This window comes from Lagenorhynchus albirostris, chromosome 7 (assembly GCF_949774975.1).
Source record: "Lagenorhynchus albirostris chromosome 7, mLagAlb1.1, whole genome shotgun sequence".
In the NCBI taxonomy this organism is placed as follows: Eukaryota; Metazoa; Chordata; class Mammalia; order Artiodactyla; family Delphinidae; genus Lagenorhynchus; species Lagenorhynchus albirostris.
Window position 1 is genome coordinate 62,507,769 of NC_083101.1, and position 18,118 is coordinate 62,525,886.

An 18,118-nucleotide genomic window follows, 5' to 3' on the forward strand; every position below is an offset into this window, starting at 1 on the left:
GTTCCTGCTGTAAGATAACTCCAATTACTGAGTCTGCCTGTGAGTTACAAAAGCATTGGCATTAAGTGGAATTTGGTTACCCCAGACAGAATTCCCATTCATTTGAGCAGTCTGGAGTGAAAAGCAAAATCTGAATCCAAAAAACACATACATAGTTCAGATTCAATAATTCTACAGATGTGGTTACAAAGTGGATTTTAAATTTTAATGTCTTCTTTTCCTGGCTAGGAGGAAGGGAAGTTACTAAAGAAGTTTAACAAAGAAAAATAAACTTAGAGTTTCCAAGCACATGTATATATATCATATATATGATATATGATATATATATATCATATATATATATACACACACGCATGCATAACCTAAGAATTCTATGCACCCAAGTAAACTATGATCACCCAGGCTTAAATGCACTCTGACCGAAAACCAATGTACCACGCGCTCAGCGGCCTTCAGATTTCAGAGACAACTTGACTACTCAGGACACTTATCTCTTGAATCTGGATGGCTTCTACATTGGCAAGAGCTCAGTCTCAGTCTGCTAAGAGTACTAATAAAGCCCGTAACACTTGACTTTTTATATAGCCGTAGCAGCCAACACCTTCGTTTGACATCCAACTTAGAGTAGAGCCTGTGGCCTTAACACTTGGCTGTATAAAAAGAAAGAATACTTTTCTCTCTCAACTTTCTTATTCATCATTACGGCCCCTGTGTCATGGCAAGCATCCAGGCCATTTTAAAAAAATGTTGTGCCTCGTTCTTCCTTCCATCTCTCCTCTCCTTTCTCTCCACTTTTCTTCCAAAGTCTGTTAGCATTCTCGACGTCTGTTAGAATTCTCAAAGGTTTTTCATTTCCTCTAGATCACACTAAACCAAGGAAACACTTGGGGAACAATCTGATGGGATAATTATACAAGAATAGTGAACACAATTTCCTTCCCTTGTTGCAAATGATTAGATTATTTGCATCATCCTCCAAAACCACTTATATATTTATCCAAAGAGTTTAGAAAGTGCAACCTACTGCTTCACCTCTAGCCAGTGCTGTGTCTCTGTTCTTTCTATACTGGGCCATCTTCAAGGTACTCATGGTCATCTGTTAGATGTATATCAGACAAAACTGTAATAAATTATTTTCTAATTCACTGTGTCAGCTATTATACATGTTCAGAGCAACCAAAATTTGCCAGGGGAAATTATAAAGATTCTCTGAAAATTGAAAAAGTGTATAAAAAGGTTTCCAGAGTCATTTTCTCTTTCAGGATTTTGTTTCATCTTGCTTTTTATATGCATGTGTGTAGAAAGCGAGAAACAATTCTGTGTGTACCATGAGAAATATTGCCAAAAATGAAACAAGGTTATAGAGGATGTACAAAATGAATGAAACATTTAATGAGCACTTTCCTCTCATCTCTCAACTTAATACAAGTGTCTTGACAAATTTAGTACAAATTTAGTACATGTGGCTGGATAGGAGTCTTCCTTTAAAAAACAATGTACACTTGTGGGAAATGTCAAGACATATCTTAAGAATTCAGGTATGTTACTGTAGAGATTCAGTATAGTACACTGGAAAGCGTATCCTGTGTAAGAGTTAAGAAGATAATATATACGAAGTGCCTTGTAGATAGTATACCTTACACGGCATCTATTATTTTTTAATTCTTTTTTAATTGAATAACTGACATACAATATTATATGAATTCAGGTGTACAACATAGTGATTCAATATTTATACACATTACAAAATGATCACCACAATAAGCCTAGTTACCTTCTGTCACCATCTATTATTATACTAGCTCTCTTATTTTTTAAAAGTAGGTACAGTCTATTTAGACCTCTGTATTACTTAGCTATAGCTGAGTAATCACCCCCAAACTTAGTGACTTAAAATACCAATCATTTCTTATTTTTCATGAGTCTATGGGCCAGCTGTGCTGTTCTGCTCACCTAAGCTGGGCGCAGCTAATTTCAGCTGGGCTTGTTCATGCATCAGCACTCAGCTCATAGGTTAACTGAAGGCTTAATGCTCTAAGATGGCCTAAGAGACATGACTGAACTCTGCTCCGCCATGGTGGTCTTTTCTCATGGCAAAGCAAGGGTTGAAGAGAGTGAGTAGAAACTTGCAAGGCCTCTTGGGGCCTCAATTCAGAACTGGCATGCCACCATTTCCACCATATGCTTTAGTCTAAGGAACTGATAAGGCTGGTCCAGACTCGAGGGACATGGAAATAGACCTCACCTTTGTATGGAAGAGCTGCAAAATTAAACTCCAGATGGCGCAGATACAGCAAAGTGTGGACTACTGGGGTCATTTTTGCAATCAATCTTCCAATGCACCTCTAACATCAGACACCAAAAACTGTAATAAAGATTGTGAAACTTCCATATGCTATTTTACGTAGTTTTTTTTTTTTTTTTTAACCAAATGTCAAGATTCCTCAAGCTAGATAGAAGTCAGAGCAGCTGTGCAGTTCAAGTCCATTAAGTTCGCTTTCTTAAGCCTGGTCTTTCTTTTTAAGGAAAAAAAAAGTTTCTGAAAATGTATCACTATAATTTAGCCTTCATACATAATTTACTATATACTTTTTTTTTGGGATGAAAATTCTTTGAAGAGTTTCATTTGTTGGGCTTGGGGGTAGTTATTACCTATACTGGAGCTACTGGTTGCCTAAATGTATCTGACAAACCAAAAATGTGTAGGTTAGAGATGAAACTTTAGAACTTGAACAGGAAGTTCAAAGTATGGCATGGTCTTTTACATGGAAATATGTATGTTATCTTTTATATAACCCTTTACATTCTATTAATCTTATCTTTTAAGTGGATGCCCATAAGTCCCCAGTGTCTGGACCCACAAAAGGACATAAGAGCAAAGAAAAGCAGATATCCTACAGTTCACTTTATCATGCAAGGAAGACTGAGTCAAGGGACTTCAGAATTCTTCAAGACCATCTGAACTAAATTTATTTCTTTTGGCTTCAAATTATTGAGGCAAGGCCACTGCATATGGCTGAGTGCGGTGACCTTGCACTGAAGTCTTTCACAACATCTGCCTCTTCAACATTCACCATATCAGTGAGGAAGGAATGAAAATCCACATTTTCAACCTCAGGTCTTCTCGGCAGTTGTAAATCTCAAGTGTGATGGCTGTTTCTAGACGTCTGCAGGTTTCTATATGCAAAGAAACTGACAAGGCAGTGTCACCCTCTGAGCCAGTCAAGGAAGCACATTCTCAGCACTAGAAATCCCACACAATGGTCTTCTGATCTCTTTTCCCAAAATGTCAGTCGAGCAAAAGAGATCTGAGTGTTTCAGCAACATCCATAACACTGATTGTAGGGCCTTGAAACAGGAGATGTATCTCTTTATAAAAAAAAAAAAAATACACTGAATGAATGCATTCATAAGGCCGAATCTGTACGTATGCCACATTATGAATGAAATAATTCTTATTAAATTATTCAAGGCATTTCTTGGGATTCAAAGGGTGAAACTTCTGCCCAAAGATCAGTGAAGCATATCAAGACATGATCTATAAGAAGTCAGTATACTTCTGTGAAGTAGGTAAGAACTGTTTATTTTGTTCCTTCATTGACAAGATGATGATTTACGGCCCCAGTTCTCATATCATCAGCAACTTTCATGGAAGGAGAGGAGGCCTATTGCGGGATTGCTGGCCGTATTATTTTTATTACAATGTATCCTGATGTAGAAAAGTCGTAAATCACAATGGTGAGTGAAGCTCTTTTCTTCACCCAAGTCATGAAGTATAAAGGCTGCCAAGCTCTTTAGGTACTACACCACACACAAAATACCAAGAGTTTTACCCAGACAAAATTTTGCTTGGCAAAGAAACTTTACACCATTTGAAGACCTCTGAACATTCCCAGTGAGATGCACAGAAACAGGAATTCTTCCTTAATGACATTAGCATGCACATAGCGGATGAAAACCAGAAGCTGGTTTCACTCAGAGACAAGAACAATCTCTTTCTGTTGTTGCCAATTCTTCCACGACCTTCTTCTAAGTTATACAAGAAATGTAACTAACTCTGGAGTTGAGGACACTGGATGACCAAGGCACTGCTTCCTATTTTTCTCCTGTTCCTGGTTACAAATCATCCACTGCTTCACCAAGTTCCTTCAGATTGTGGCTTCCTTTATTAAGGGATGCTCTGAGCCACATTCAGAATAAAGTTTTATTGTTGCAACACACATTTTTTTTTTTTTCAAATTTCATGCATCTCAAGTTGAAAATTCTTCTCCCAGGGAAGACAGGCATACGCCAGCGTATCTTCAAGGTGGTAAAATGTCACGTACATTCAAGTTCATTGGCTTCTTGTTTCCATTGTCAAGAACCTTACCATCTGTGAGTGGTGCCTCACAGCAGTGTTTCTGTGATATAATGTGTGGCTTTCCTTCCCATTTCTCTTTTTAACACTTTCTAGTTAAGTGGACCAAATGCAAAGGAAGACAGATGTCCCCAAGCATAATGCAGGATATGTTTTATTTAATTCCTATAAATGGAAGTCTATTGTACACATTGTAACATCGTAACATGATGATTACAACTACCCAAATTATAGAGTAGCTTCTCGTACCATCTACGATTGTGTGTGTGAAATGCTGCTTCCATAGCATGATTTAATACCAAAGTAATTTCTTTCAAAAAAAAATAACTGCCACTGAAACAATAAAAATATCAAAGGAAAAATATGCATAATTGAATGTGGCTTGTGGACCACTAATTAAAAACCTCTGTTCTAAGACAGGCCTTCTATTCTTTCATTATCTGATATTTTAAAACTTTCTGAAGCAAAAAGGGCTTAAATTCTCATTTTAACTACTTCCCCCCTCGGTATTCAGGGGCATGGAATGCACCCTCTATAAACCATGGGGAAAAGAATAATCCTTTTATTTTAACCTGGCTTACATCCACATACAGGAAACTCTCCAGTCTTTTCATAACCAAGGCACACTGTTAGCTCGGTCTTCCCAGAACACCGCTCGATACTAATAATTGATAGTCACGATAATGACTATGTGGTTCACAAAATTTATAAAAGGTCGGTGAATCATCAAAAAATTTTGAGTTATGCACAATGTATTCTTAGCTTGAAAACCTTTGTGATTTTAAATACTTCTGGCACTTCCTACCAGCTAAGGTCTTAACCAGCCAGTGCTGCCTAACCGTTTCTGCTTCAAAGAGCTCTTCTAGGAGAAAGCACCTACTACGTACTAGCTTTTTTTCAGATACCCTGAAGATAAGTGTTCTGCAAACATTTTGACCATGACACCCAGTAAGGAATACATATTGTTTATGTATCTATAACACACATGTGCATATGTGTATAACTGAACTACACTGGCCACAAAACCCTTCTTATTATTAAATGAAATACTCTAATGTTTTCTAGTAAATGCTAATCTATCACATTATGGTATATCTATTTCATAATGTTAATGACACTAAATTTATTTCAACAGCCAAGAATGGGCTACAACCTGTAGTTCAGATGATACCAGCCCAACCCCAAAAGAATGTGGTTTTTTCCCCTGCAAGATTAATAGGTTTACTTATTCACATGTATTTCTAGAGCTTATCCTTTGAAAATGAGGAGGCTTTATTCTAGTCTCTTGAACGTTTATAATTCTCAATTAACAGGAACATTCTACTATCCTGAGCACATTATTCTTTAGATAATCAACTTTTTTTGACAAGATTAAAAGTTTATACGAAACCAAGATTTTCACTGATAAATAAGAGACCACAAATGCACAAAATCTGAAGTAGCTTTTCACAAATCGGCTCTAATAATTGATATGAATATTTTGTTTGATAAAATCTTTTAATTAAATCCCATGATGAAAAGACCAGGCAAGTGACCTGGGAGCACAGAGAACAACTGACTTGTGGATCATTTAGAATTTGGCAAACATTTTTGGTATGACACGTAGAGAAAGGAGTGACACTTGGTCTGAGCCATGCAGGATACAAAGGATTTCAATGGGTAAAGAACAGGCAAGATTATTTCAGGCTTATACAAAGAGCTTGAGACAGCGTACGGGAAGTGGGAGAGCACATCAAGTGTTTGTGGGCTCTGAGCAGGCAGCTCAATAGGGTGAGAGAATAAGATGGGGGAGGGTAAAGTGGGAGATGAGTTTAGAAATTCAGGAATCAGCCAGTCTTCAAAAGATTGAATAATAAGAAGCTTATGCTATATTCTCTATTCCTTAATTTTCTTTTTTAAAAAATCATTTCTTGCTTTACAAACTTTGCTTTAAAAAGTAGCTTTTGACTTTACTTCCATGTCTTCAACTAGTCAGAAAAAAGCATAGTCAAATACAGCTACATTCAAATAATGAAATGTGAACCATTCTACAGAGTGGCTGTAAAGTCTGGAAACATAGGTGAATATATATAATGGTATAATACACATATGTGGGTTTATTAATATTACATTTCAACATATAGTATGTTGAATAACATTATATGAACATGTTTTCCATACTTTATGACCATCTGGTATTTTATAGTTCTATTCCGTACGTAGTTTTTGGTAGCAATATACAGATAGCACAGCCTAAAAAACACCCTCCTTCACAGTGGGAAAAATGTATCCTTTAGTCTGAAATTTTAGGTAGGAACCGGACAACCTTCTAATTCAATATAAGGTCACAAACTTTTTATGTTTTTATCATTACAAAATGGTCCCTAAATTCCATACTTTCCCCTGGGTATATTCAGAGTTCAACACAAGTTCTGGTTTGCCAGCAATGGTTTCATTCCATTCTCATATCAGAGTATGACTGTGCTGTAAGAGTATAATGCTCAATCCAGTTCATTTATAGGTAAATAATTTACCAACCAGGTATGAACTTTATGAAATCAGGCATTATTTTGTCAATGAAATTATATATCATATCCCTACCACATAATACAATGTAAGCACATAGTAGACATTCAGTAGTTAACAAATAAAGGAATACTTGAATTAGTATTGGTTTCAGCTGGAGTAATTCTCTTGTAACATCCTTTAGGAGTGCGAACAACCATAAGTCTTTCAAAGGAATAAAAGAAACAGACCAAGAAAGAGACCAATTATGTGTGCTTTCATTTTTTAAAATTTTTTCAAACCAATTAATAATTTAAAGCTAACAGATGATCCACCTTAGAGATGCTTACTACTGTGAAAATAATGGAATTTGTAAAAGAGGATTCTCTGTTCTTTCCACTTGAGTTAATTCTACTGTCTTTATCTTTGCTGCCCTCCTCTGGAATTTTTATATCACCTGGTTCTCTTTTCCAAAGGATATGTGCTTTATACTTGCCTTTAGAATAGAACTATAGGAAGAAATTCAAACTTTTAAATTTCTGTTTTGCAGTGCATTTTTATCCAATTTTATAGCACACTTTGGGGAAAACAGCAATGTAAATAATTACATAGGTTACAATGTAAATAATGTGTACATAGGTATATATTAATTTCAGACCTAACATTTGAAAATAAGTCTTTCTTGTTCCAAACTGTTTCTAAAGGCTGCCAGGCATCTGTTCTTTGTTTTGTTTGGAATTCCTTTCTTCATTACCTCCATTTATCCAAATCCCATCCATCCTCTGAATCCAACTGTCACATTTCCATGAAGTCCTCCCTCATTTTCCCAGCTGGAATTAATCTTTCATACCTCTAAAGCCTATAACAATTGTATCTCAGTGATTTAAAATACAACCTACAGCTTTCTAACCTGTCTTGTAATTATTTGGGTTAATAGCATCTCTTTCTTAATAAATTATAAACTACTGAATATAGAGTTTATATCTCAGTTATGTTTGCGTTATTGCAAGATCTACCTAAACATAGTATGTAATGTATAAATATGAATGAATGAAAATGTTAATGTAATTAAGCATTACATTTAATATTGTGGCATACAGAGCCAAATGAAGATAAATTTAAAGGCTGACAGAGTTTAACAAATTACTTTAGGTGCTTGCTGATCGTGTACCTTTAGACAGTTGAAGAGTCAAGTCAATAGGTTAGATATCGTGGAATCGTTTCTCAGTAATTTCCTGCAAACAGCAACTGCATCTTAATTTCTGAACTAGGAATATTAAGATTAGCAACTACCGTTTTGCAATTGTTTGTCCTTTTAAGGAGAGAATGTTTATCCTCTCTGATTCCTAACACTACATTTAAATTATCTAAACATTGCAGTAGCTCAATGTAGAAAACTATCTTTTTAGACTTGAGCCAACTGCAACATACAAAGAGGTATAGAAAAATGCTGAAAATAAACATGCAAAATAGTGAGTATGATGCCTCCCATATACAACATTCCTCCTTTTCTCACTTTTGTAATAAAAATATATTCCAAAGCATTACATTTTTATAGAAGTCAATGCCAAATAATTCTTCAAGGCCACCAAGATCTGCTTAACCATAAAAAGTCCTCTTAAAAGACAGGATGCTATTAAAGAATGCCCCAATTCAGTTACACAACACACGAGTCCTTGAGAGAAATGAATCATGTTTATCTGTTATCTTTTTGATTAATAAGGTGGGACATCACTTGAGGGACAATAGAACTGGCACCTGTAAGCTATAGAGACTAGCATTGTATACACCTGTGTTGCACAGACTCCTCTTCAAAAACAGCTATAACATAAGTATGGGATAATAATAAGCATGAGTTCTCTCAAATAGGTATGTCTATGGGTCCCTGAAAACTTGAAAATCAGCTCTTTTAGAAGATTACTGACTGGTCTCTTTTCTGACTGCCTAAAGATGGGTACCAGCCTTTCAAGAAAACTGTGTGATAAGAAAGGGGAAATAGGTATACATATTCTGAGCAGGATAAAACCAAAACTGATGATCTGAGCAGCAGACTGTAAAGTCAAAGAAGCATTTGAAATGCAATGAGATGAGAATAGGTCATCTAAAGACCAGGGAGAACAGTCCCTGGGAAGGAAAAGGGCAGAGAGAGAAGGCCAAAAGGGCATGAGACATGAAGCCGCAAAGAAAGGTAAACCTTCCTTTATCTCTTGAAGTTGTGATAAATTCCTAGAGATCAATTGAGGGCTAGATTGTCAGTTCAGGATCTCTAGGAACCCCAGATACAAGTGGAGTCCATATCCACTCCTGCAATATTTGTCAAGGGCCTCTACCAAGCACACATAAGAAAGATTGGAGGCAGGGCAGAGGACCCGTATTCCTCCTCCAGTAACACAAGTGTGTGAGATTTGCCAAAGACTGAGAATGCAGCAGGAATACCCGCAGAAGCCCATCTATTCTCTAGAAACTCTGAATATAAAGAAATGATTGGCTGCCACTAGAGACGGGCACAAACACTCCTATGTCTTGAATCCCTTTCAAACTCAAAGCAAAAGCCACCTGCCATTGGACAAGGGGCAAGAAACGTCTCCATGTCCCAGAGCTGACTTTATTTTCCGTAAGGCAACGCTGACTTGCTCTGGGGGAGGACCCTTCCACCCCTCATCCAGGGCAAAGATCAGCTGCAGCTGGGGAAGTGGCAACAATCCCATTCGTTCAAAACATTCTGCCCTTTTCAAGGCAGTACTTGGCTGCAAAACATGAAGGGAAAGAAATGTAATTGCACCCAAGATCTCCCTCTTACATGTGATAGAATTTAATTGGCACCATGGGGGGAAGCAAGGGGATCTGCTTGCACCGGGAAACATGCAGGAATGCGGAGAAAAGCCTTCTCCCGAGGCTCCGGTGTACAGGACCTGCCTAAGATTGAAGGTGGAGTAGGAGAAGGGAGAAGCCACCCATGCTGCCATCATAAGGCTTGCACTACACAGCAAGAAATATAGTTGTGCACTGGGGGAGGGCAAGAGCCTGGAGAAAGAGCCCTTCCGTGATGCAGGTGTGCAAGATGAAGGCTGGGGGTGGAGCTGAAACACAGAAACACTCTCCTCTGGGACCCCAAGTCCCACACTAGCCCAAGATAATGGTAGATCAACAATGAAGGATAGCCAATTGGAAAATGAACCACAACTTTTAGCTCACCATGTACAAAAATTAACTCAAAATAGATTATACACCCAAATAAAAGAGCCAAAACTATAAAACTTCTAGAAAAAACCCATAAATAACTTTTAAAATTCAATAAAAAGAACCCAAAGAAGATTAAAAAGTGGCAAATAAGCACATAAAAGATGCTCTTCATCTTAATCATTAGGAAAATGCAATTTTAAAACCACTATGATACTATTACCCAACTACTAGAATTACTAATAAAAACTCTGGTCATAGTAAATTTTGGTAAGTAAGTAGAAAAAACAAACTCTCATTCATTGCTAGAGGGAATGCAAAATGGTACAGTCACTTTGAAAAACAGTTTGGCTTTTTTTTTAAATAAAGGTAAACGTACATTTACTATAATAAGCCAGGTTCAGGTTTATACCCAAGAAAATTGAAAACATGTGTCCACACAATAACCTGTGTGTGAATCAGTGTAGCAGCTTAAGCTGTAAATGCCCCAAACTGTAAACAATCCAAATGTCAACCAGTGAATAAACAAATTATGGTTTATCTATAAGCGGAATACTATTCAACAATTAAAAGGAACAAACTAGTGATATATGCAACAAAATGGATGACTCTTGAAAGCCTTACATTAATTTAAAAAGCTAGACACACAAGACATATACTATATAACAACATTATATGACCTTCTACAAACATCAAAATTACGGGAACAGAAAACAGATGGTTTCTAGTGGCTGGGGATGAAGGAAGGAGCTTGACTGAAAACGAGCATGAGGAAAACTTCTGGAGTGATGAAAATTCCACATCTTAATTGGGATGGCCATTTTACAACTGTATACATTTGTCAAACTTGTAAATGGACTTTTAATGTAAATTATGTATCAATAGAAAGAGAGAAAAATTAAAACCTTCAATATTTAACTGTGCAGCTAGGGTTATGAACCATTGCGATATTGTCAAGCAAAAAATATTGCATTCACACATGAGTAGAAGTTGCTGACTGTCCAGTTGTATCAAATTTCTTGGACAAAACTTGTTCTCATTGGAGATGGACCAGGTGCATCCTGATTCCAAACTATCTACTTAACTCAACGAAGCAGGTGTGACTTATCTTTGTTTTTTGTTTTTGTTTTTTGCGGTACGCGGGCCTCTCACCGCTGTGGCCTCTCCCGCCGGTGCTCCGGACGCGCAGGCTCAGCGGCCATGGCTCACGGGCCCAGCCGCTCCGCTGCACGTGGGATCCTCCCGGACCGGGCACGAGCCCGCGCCCCCTTGCATCGGCAGGCGGACTCTCAACCACTGCGCCACCAGGGAAGCCCAGGTGTGACTTATCTTACATTACTTTTTCTCAAAAGAAGGAATGAAGAAAATTGTCACTACAGGATGAGCAACTGCTTAGAAAACTATAGAAACTAAGGTTTCTATAAGAGAACTATAGAAATAAAGGTTAGCAGGAAAACACTGGAGGCTGGTTGGTAAAATTCTCAGAGAGAAATAAATAGAAGTAAACTTCCTTAGCTTTGTTCTTTCATATCTGGGTCAAAATAAATTCCACCCAGCCTAAGGGGGTGGGGGTGGGGGTGGGGGTGGGTGCGTGAGTGAGTGAGAGAGAGAGAGAGAGTGTGTGGGGGTGGGGGTGGGGGTGGGTGAGTGAGTGAGTGAGAGAGAGAGCGAGAGAGAGAGAGATAGTGTGTGTGTGTGTGTGTGTGTGTGTGTGTGTGTGTGTGTGTGTGTGTGTGTGTGTGTGTGTTTCCTGGAAGGTTTTAGCAAAACACTTTTTTAAATGTATGTGCTTTGGGGCTTCCCTGGTGTCGCAGTCGTTGACAGTCCGCCTGCCCGTGTTCCCCCGTCCGGGAAGATGCCGCGGAGCGGCTGGGCCCGTGAGCCATGGCCGCTGAGCTTGCGCGTCCGGAGCCTGTGCTGCGCAACGCGAGAGGCCGCGACGGTGAGAAGCCCGCGTACCACCAAAAAAAAAAAAAGTATGTGCTTTGAAGTCCTGTAAAAGCCCTGAAAATGGAAAGAAGTTGGCCCTAAAGAACAGCTCTTTGCTTCTATTTTAATTCATGAAAAATTGTTTAAAGTAGACTTCTCTTACCGTTCTGTTGGCAGCCGTACGCAGCAGGTTCGAAACAGGAAGCTGGGAGGCGGAGCTCTGAGTATCCTTCACAGGGCTCTCTAATGAGGGAGACCCTTCAGCTTCTTAATTACAAAAGTACCTACACGTTAGTTAGCTGTCTGAGTTCCAATTAGAGTTGGTTCAAACAGAACACGTTTACCTAGGGACATGATGTGGCTGGATGTGACTGCCAACAAATGCTTAGGTGGCAGAATTTATTATGCATGGCCTGTACTGTGCACTCCTTTTCAGTAACACCTGCTGGACTATAAACACCACTTGCCAAGGAATGCTGATTTGAGCTTATAGATGCCTCACCACATCCCAGAGTTAATTTCCAGTTCTCCTTTAACACACCTCCCAAGTTTTTACATCTTTGCTGTTTTTTTTCTTTTGAAAATGTACTTTTCTTGTTGACTTTAATATAGATTAAAACTCTGAAATCAATAAAGAGGCTCCTTCCAGATCTAAGAACCATAAGCATGTGAGATAAACTCTATTAAAATAAATATATGCAATGAGCAGGTATCTAAATCTGCCAAGGTATTCAGAGCAAACTTTTCTGAGCTAAATAAAAATGAACTTTCAAAAAGTCTTAAAAAATTCTGACTGTACATGAAATACTTTTTTATATCATCTTGGAAAAATGATCACTTGAGAGAGTTTTATATACCTTTGATGTTTTATTCAGTTCACTCAAGCTATTTTTTGTGATTATCAAAACCAGTAAGTATATATCTGATAATATTTTGTAACATAATGCCCATTTTATCGCAAGATGTATATTTGTGTTTCTTTTTTTGCGGAGGGGTGCTAAATTTATCATAGAATGACTTGTTATAAGGAAAAGAACTTACTGTATGAGAATTTATATCTAGAAGTCATGGCTAATAAACCTAGCCATTCTTTATCAATGTCATCAGATGTTCTAAAATGACTTAAAGGTCTCTGATAACCTCGTTCTTAACACATAATGTATTAAGTGGAGCATTTAATTCATCCACAGTTGGAAAATACTTCAGTTATGATATATTCCATTCTCTGAAATCAGGCATCATGGAGTTGATAAAGTAGTCTCCCTTTTTTTCTCTTTTGATGTTTGTCACAGCTTTGTTTATAATGTGCAGCATTAAAAAGAGATTAAGTGTCTGACATAAGGGAGTAGATTTAAAAGATTTTGGTACATTCACAGGATAGAGTATTACAAAGGTATTCTATAAAACTATAATAAAAGATAGGAACATATGTTCATGATATATTACATAGTGAAACAATCAAGTTATAAAGTAATATGTATAATAAAATACAGTTTGGGGAGAAAAATGTGTTGTGTGCACATGAGGGGTGGTGACTCAGAGGAAGAATATTTAAAAGAACAAACATTGAGTTAACAGTGGCCATCATTTGGTTATATTCTGGGCAATAGTTTCTTCTTTTATTCAAATTTTCTCATTTTTATGATGAACATGAAATACTTGTATAATCAAAACAAATATCTAAAACTCATTAAAACCTTCAAGTCAGAATCTTGGGCAAAAGAAAATAACTGGAAACTAACGTCCATTTAAAATAAATACAGAAAGCCATATTTTAATCTGTTTAAGTTCTATACGTACACTGAATGATTTATCAAGATAACATTGCTCTGCATAACTAATGGCAAAGTCAAGAATTAGGCACAGCAAATTTGTTGGTTGGAGTAGCATAGGTAATTTAATGCCTAAGAGAACCACTCCATGACCTTCTGGGTAGTTTCACAGAAAGATTCACAGAATATTACCTGTGAGTTGAATCTTCCCTCCTAATGACCCAGGAAGCTATTTGTTGATGAAAAGTAAGGTACAGCTCCTACTGTGAGATACAAACTTAAAAGCAGCATGTAATAGTAATAATAAGAACACTTGTTCACAGTGCTTCACTATGTCCCAGGCAATATCCTAAGTGTAAAAGCCATTTAATCCTCAAGACACTATGATACAGTATTCCTGTTACCGTGTTTTTTAGATGAAGAAACGGAGAAGTTAAGTAATTTATCCAAATATAGCTCACCGGTGGTATAAAAGGATCCAAATTTAGGCAGTCAGAGTCTGTGTTCTTAACCATGATGATATACTACTTCTCAGGAGAAAATTAATAGGATATTAACAGAAAGTAATATCCAGATGTATAATATAACTTGCATTTATATTAGAAACTATTTTGGTGAACTGTGTATAACTGCAGACTACCAGGCAACCTCATGTGCTAGGTCTCAGAAGCTTCTGTGCTGGATCCCAGAAGTTTTCTCTCTGCCCAGAGTTACCCAAGGCCCTCAGGGGGCCTGCATGTTCCAAGGCTAGGTAATCTGCAAGGTTTCCAGGTTGCCTACAACGTCCACGTGTACTTTCCACTTTCTGTACTCTCTGAGATACACTCAGTATATGTGGCTCAGTGGAATAATCTTGGCAAACAGAATAACAGGAGGAAAGAGGAAAACAGTCCCCCCACACCTCTTCTGGAGAAGGCACCATGAATGCTCTCAGCTCCTTCACCGTCTCCCATATTTTCTGGTCTTTTCACTGAACCTAGGAGATGATGGAAATAAGTTCCCCACTATGGCCCCATGTGTAAAGGAAATTCCTGAACTTGGCTAACACTTCCCCTGGAAACAGGCTAATTAATCCTACCATATTTCTACCAGGTTTCATATATTACAGCTCAAGACCAAGTCTGACTGTTAGCGTGGTCAAGTCTGGTCTTTGTGAAATCCAAGCAGCAACACTTATTTAAATAACTGGGCTATGTAAAAAATTAAACAACAACACAACATATAAATATATGTATCATTTTCTCATTCATTATCTTAACCATTTTATAGTACTTGGGCAAAAAAAATATGCATTTAATAATATGAAGAAATTCAAATTCACTTTTGGTATTAGCTTTTGACCATTTAATTAATGGTTTATAATATCCCAGCACCAAATTTTTATAGCATCATTCAGCTAATGGGTTCTGATACATATTCTGTGAATGTTCTAGAGACGAGAGTTGGGATGACAAATACCTGAGTCTCCACTCCTCTTACCACTCAAATTCTCTGCCAGTATGTGAGTAGATTCTGTAGCTGGTACAAACAGAAGAAAGAGTTGGGGAAAGGTAGCAGCTCAACCAAAGCCTTCCTGCTTCTGTTTAATTCTGATCTTGCTACTTGATTATGACCATGCTCAGTTACTAATTTCAAACTCATCTAAACCTGGAAAAAGTCTCAGAGTCAGAATTACTAGTTCCCTCTAAGTGTCAGCTGAGAAAAAAAATGCACAACCTAAAATCTGAGAAGTATGTTTTACTCAGGGCATTACTGAGGACTACAGCCCGGCAAGGCAGCCTCTCAGATCGCTCTGAGGGACTGTTTGAAGGGGTTTTTGCTGAAAAGAAAATTGGTTGAACGTCAAAAGATTATTGCTAATCACAAAAACTAGACATCTCAAGTTAATGACTTTAGAGTTTTTCTATGTAAGGGAAGATGCAAGAGTCTGGGCTCACTGAAATTATTCCTTCCATATGCATCTTAACTCTCTAGGGCCAGTATCCTGTTTTTCTCCATTCTGAATTCCCCTCAGGGAACACCACTGCGAGCAGCTGCAGGGGCTGGTGACTTGGTGACTTGGTGGCAGGCAACATTCTTTGTTTACTGAAATGATAGGCAACATTTTTTTTGTCCATATAGGTAAAATGCAAAATCTCTGAGGCAAGAGATACAGCATATTGTGTTGTTGTCTGTGTCTCTGGCCTCCTCTATGCCTTCAATTCCATTCCTTTTCTCAAGGTCAATATTCAATGAAATACTCGGCTTCAAAGGTATCACAAGAAATCTTTATGCCAATACCTAGGTGACTTGAGCTATTCCTCTTCTTTTTTGCATGAAAGCATTTGAAGCTGGCATTCTTTGATAGCCTCGCCTCTAGATGATTGAGCAAATTTGTTAATAAAACAGAATACTGAAATTTGAATATCTTATGGCATAAATATAGGACAGATCAACTTTTAAAAAAGAAATGTGCTTTTTAAAGCATGTTTGAAATTTTCTCAGTGACAAATACTCTTTGATCTTTGCAGTGGTAGGAATAGTCGTCAAAAAGTGAAAGTAGGTTAATCCACATTGCAATAGTTCTCACTTGACTGACTCACTCTTATTCAGTGTGGGTAATGGTTACAATTTCATGATAACCCAAATTTTCCACCTCCGAGCTGTGCATTTGTCCTGTTGCTGAACAACAAAATTGCCTCAGGTGACTGCCCTGTGCAAGAAATTATTTTCAACAGCCTGAAGCATAACAGAATGTTTTATGTGACAAGTTCAAGAAATGTTTCTTATCAGACATCACAGAGTCACTTTTACCTCTGTTGCCAAACTGATCTGTCTGGCTTGAATTTTTGTAAAAAAAAAAAAAAACAAAAAAAAACAACTTTCATCATACTCGCTCTGCTTCTTCCAGATACAGTGTCAAACCAATACATAAATAAAGTTGCTTTCTAAAGCATGAACACCTTAATTTTCACGGCCTCCATTGAATTGTGCCTTAGACATTTACTAGCTCACCTTGGATTATTACACACTTTTGAAGAAATACAGAACCAAACCTTGTCAAAGAGCATAAACTGAACAACTACAATGACAGGTAGCTAAAAATGACTTTTTGTTAACACCTGAAAGATACTGGTTTGATGCTTGGCAATATTCAGAAATATAGGAGCACAATTTGGAAGAATCATTTAAATAGTGACTCTGCTCTAGAATTATAGAATGCCTTTCTTCAGAAATCTCAGAGTATTTCCAAGTATAAATTGTCTAGACTCAAATAACAATGGGGCTAACAACTGAGAATTAACAGAGGCCCACGGGCATGTATGTGTTTTCTTTGTGTGCGGGCAGGTGATTTACCTCAGGGACTTTCAACTACATGCAGTGAAAACACAAGGCGGCACCATTTGAAAGAACTCAGCTGGGTTTCTTAAGCTCCCTGTTATGATTGGTGTCAACTAAACTATTTTAATCTTATCAATTCATCATGCATTTTTTCAAATGTATACTGAGAAAATATCTATGAAGGGAGAAATCTGGTTGATCTGGTAGTTTTCATTGTCAAAATTTTCCATAGTGAGTTGGCATGTCACCTCATGATAGCTAACAGCACACTTCCATGAGTTTTTCTAGAGGAAGGAAAAGTAGGAGAGAAAAAATAATGAAATGAAAAAGGAACAATACAAAAATAAAAGGGAAATGAGTTAGAATGGAAGTTGGTACCTATTAAATGTGATTACACATTTGGAAATTTATAAGACAGTTTTACCTGGTTTCCTTGATGATTTTCAGATTCAAACTCTGATTTGATTTATTCTCTTTTTTCCCTGTTTCTCACTCTCTGTATTCAACCTTTTTTATTACTGACTACATCAAATAAAGTCTACACAGGTTTTAAACTTTACATGCAACCAAAAGTCATAGCAGGCTCCAGGTAGAGAGGCATGAGGCGTGCAGGTGATTTGAAGTTTGTGGATGAGCGAAGAAATCTTTCAGTAGCAACCCGTTCAGGCAGAGAAATGGTGGGATATTTCATTAGGTAGATATAAGACAACTTCTAGAGCATCTGATCCCTATATGGGGACTTAAACCTCATCTACTGTATTAGTTTTCCATTGCTATTATAATAAATGACTACAAATGTAGTGGCCTAAAGCAACATCTATTTATTATCTGACAATTTTGTATGTCAGAAGTCCACATATACTGTGGCTACATTGGGTCATCTGCTTAGAGTCTCAAAGCCCGAAGTCAAGGTGTTCACAGGCTGTGTTCTTTTCCGGAGACTCTGAGGATAAATCCAGGCTAATTTACATTGTTGGCTGAATTCAGTTCTTCCTTGCTGAGGAACTGAGTCCCTGTCCCTTGCTGGCTGTCAGGAGCCTGTCTTTGCTCCTAGGGTATGCCTGCGTTTCTTCTC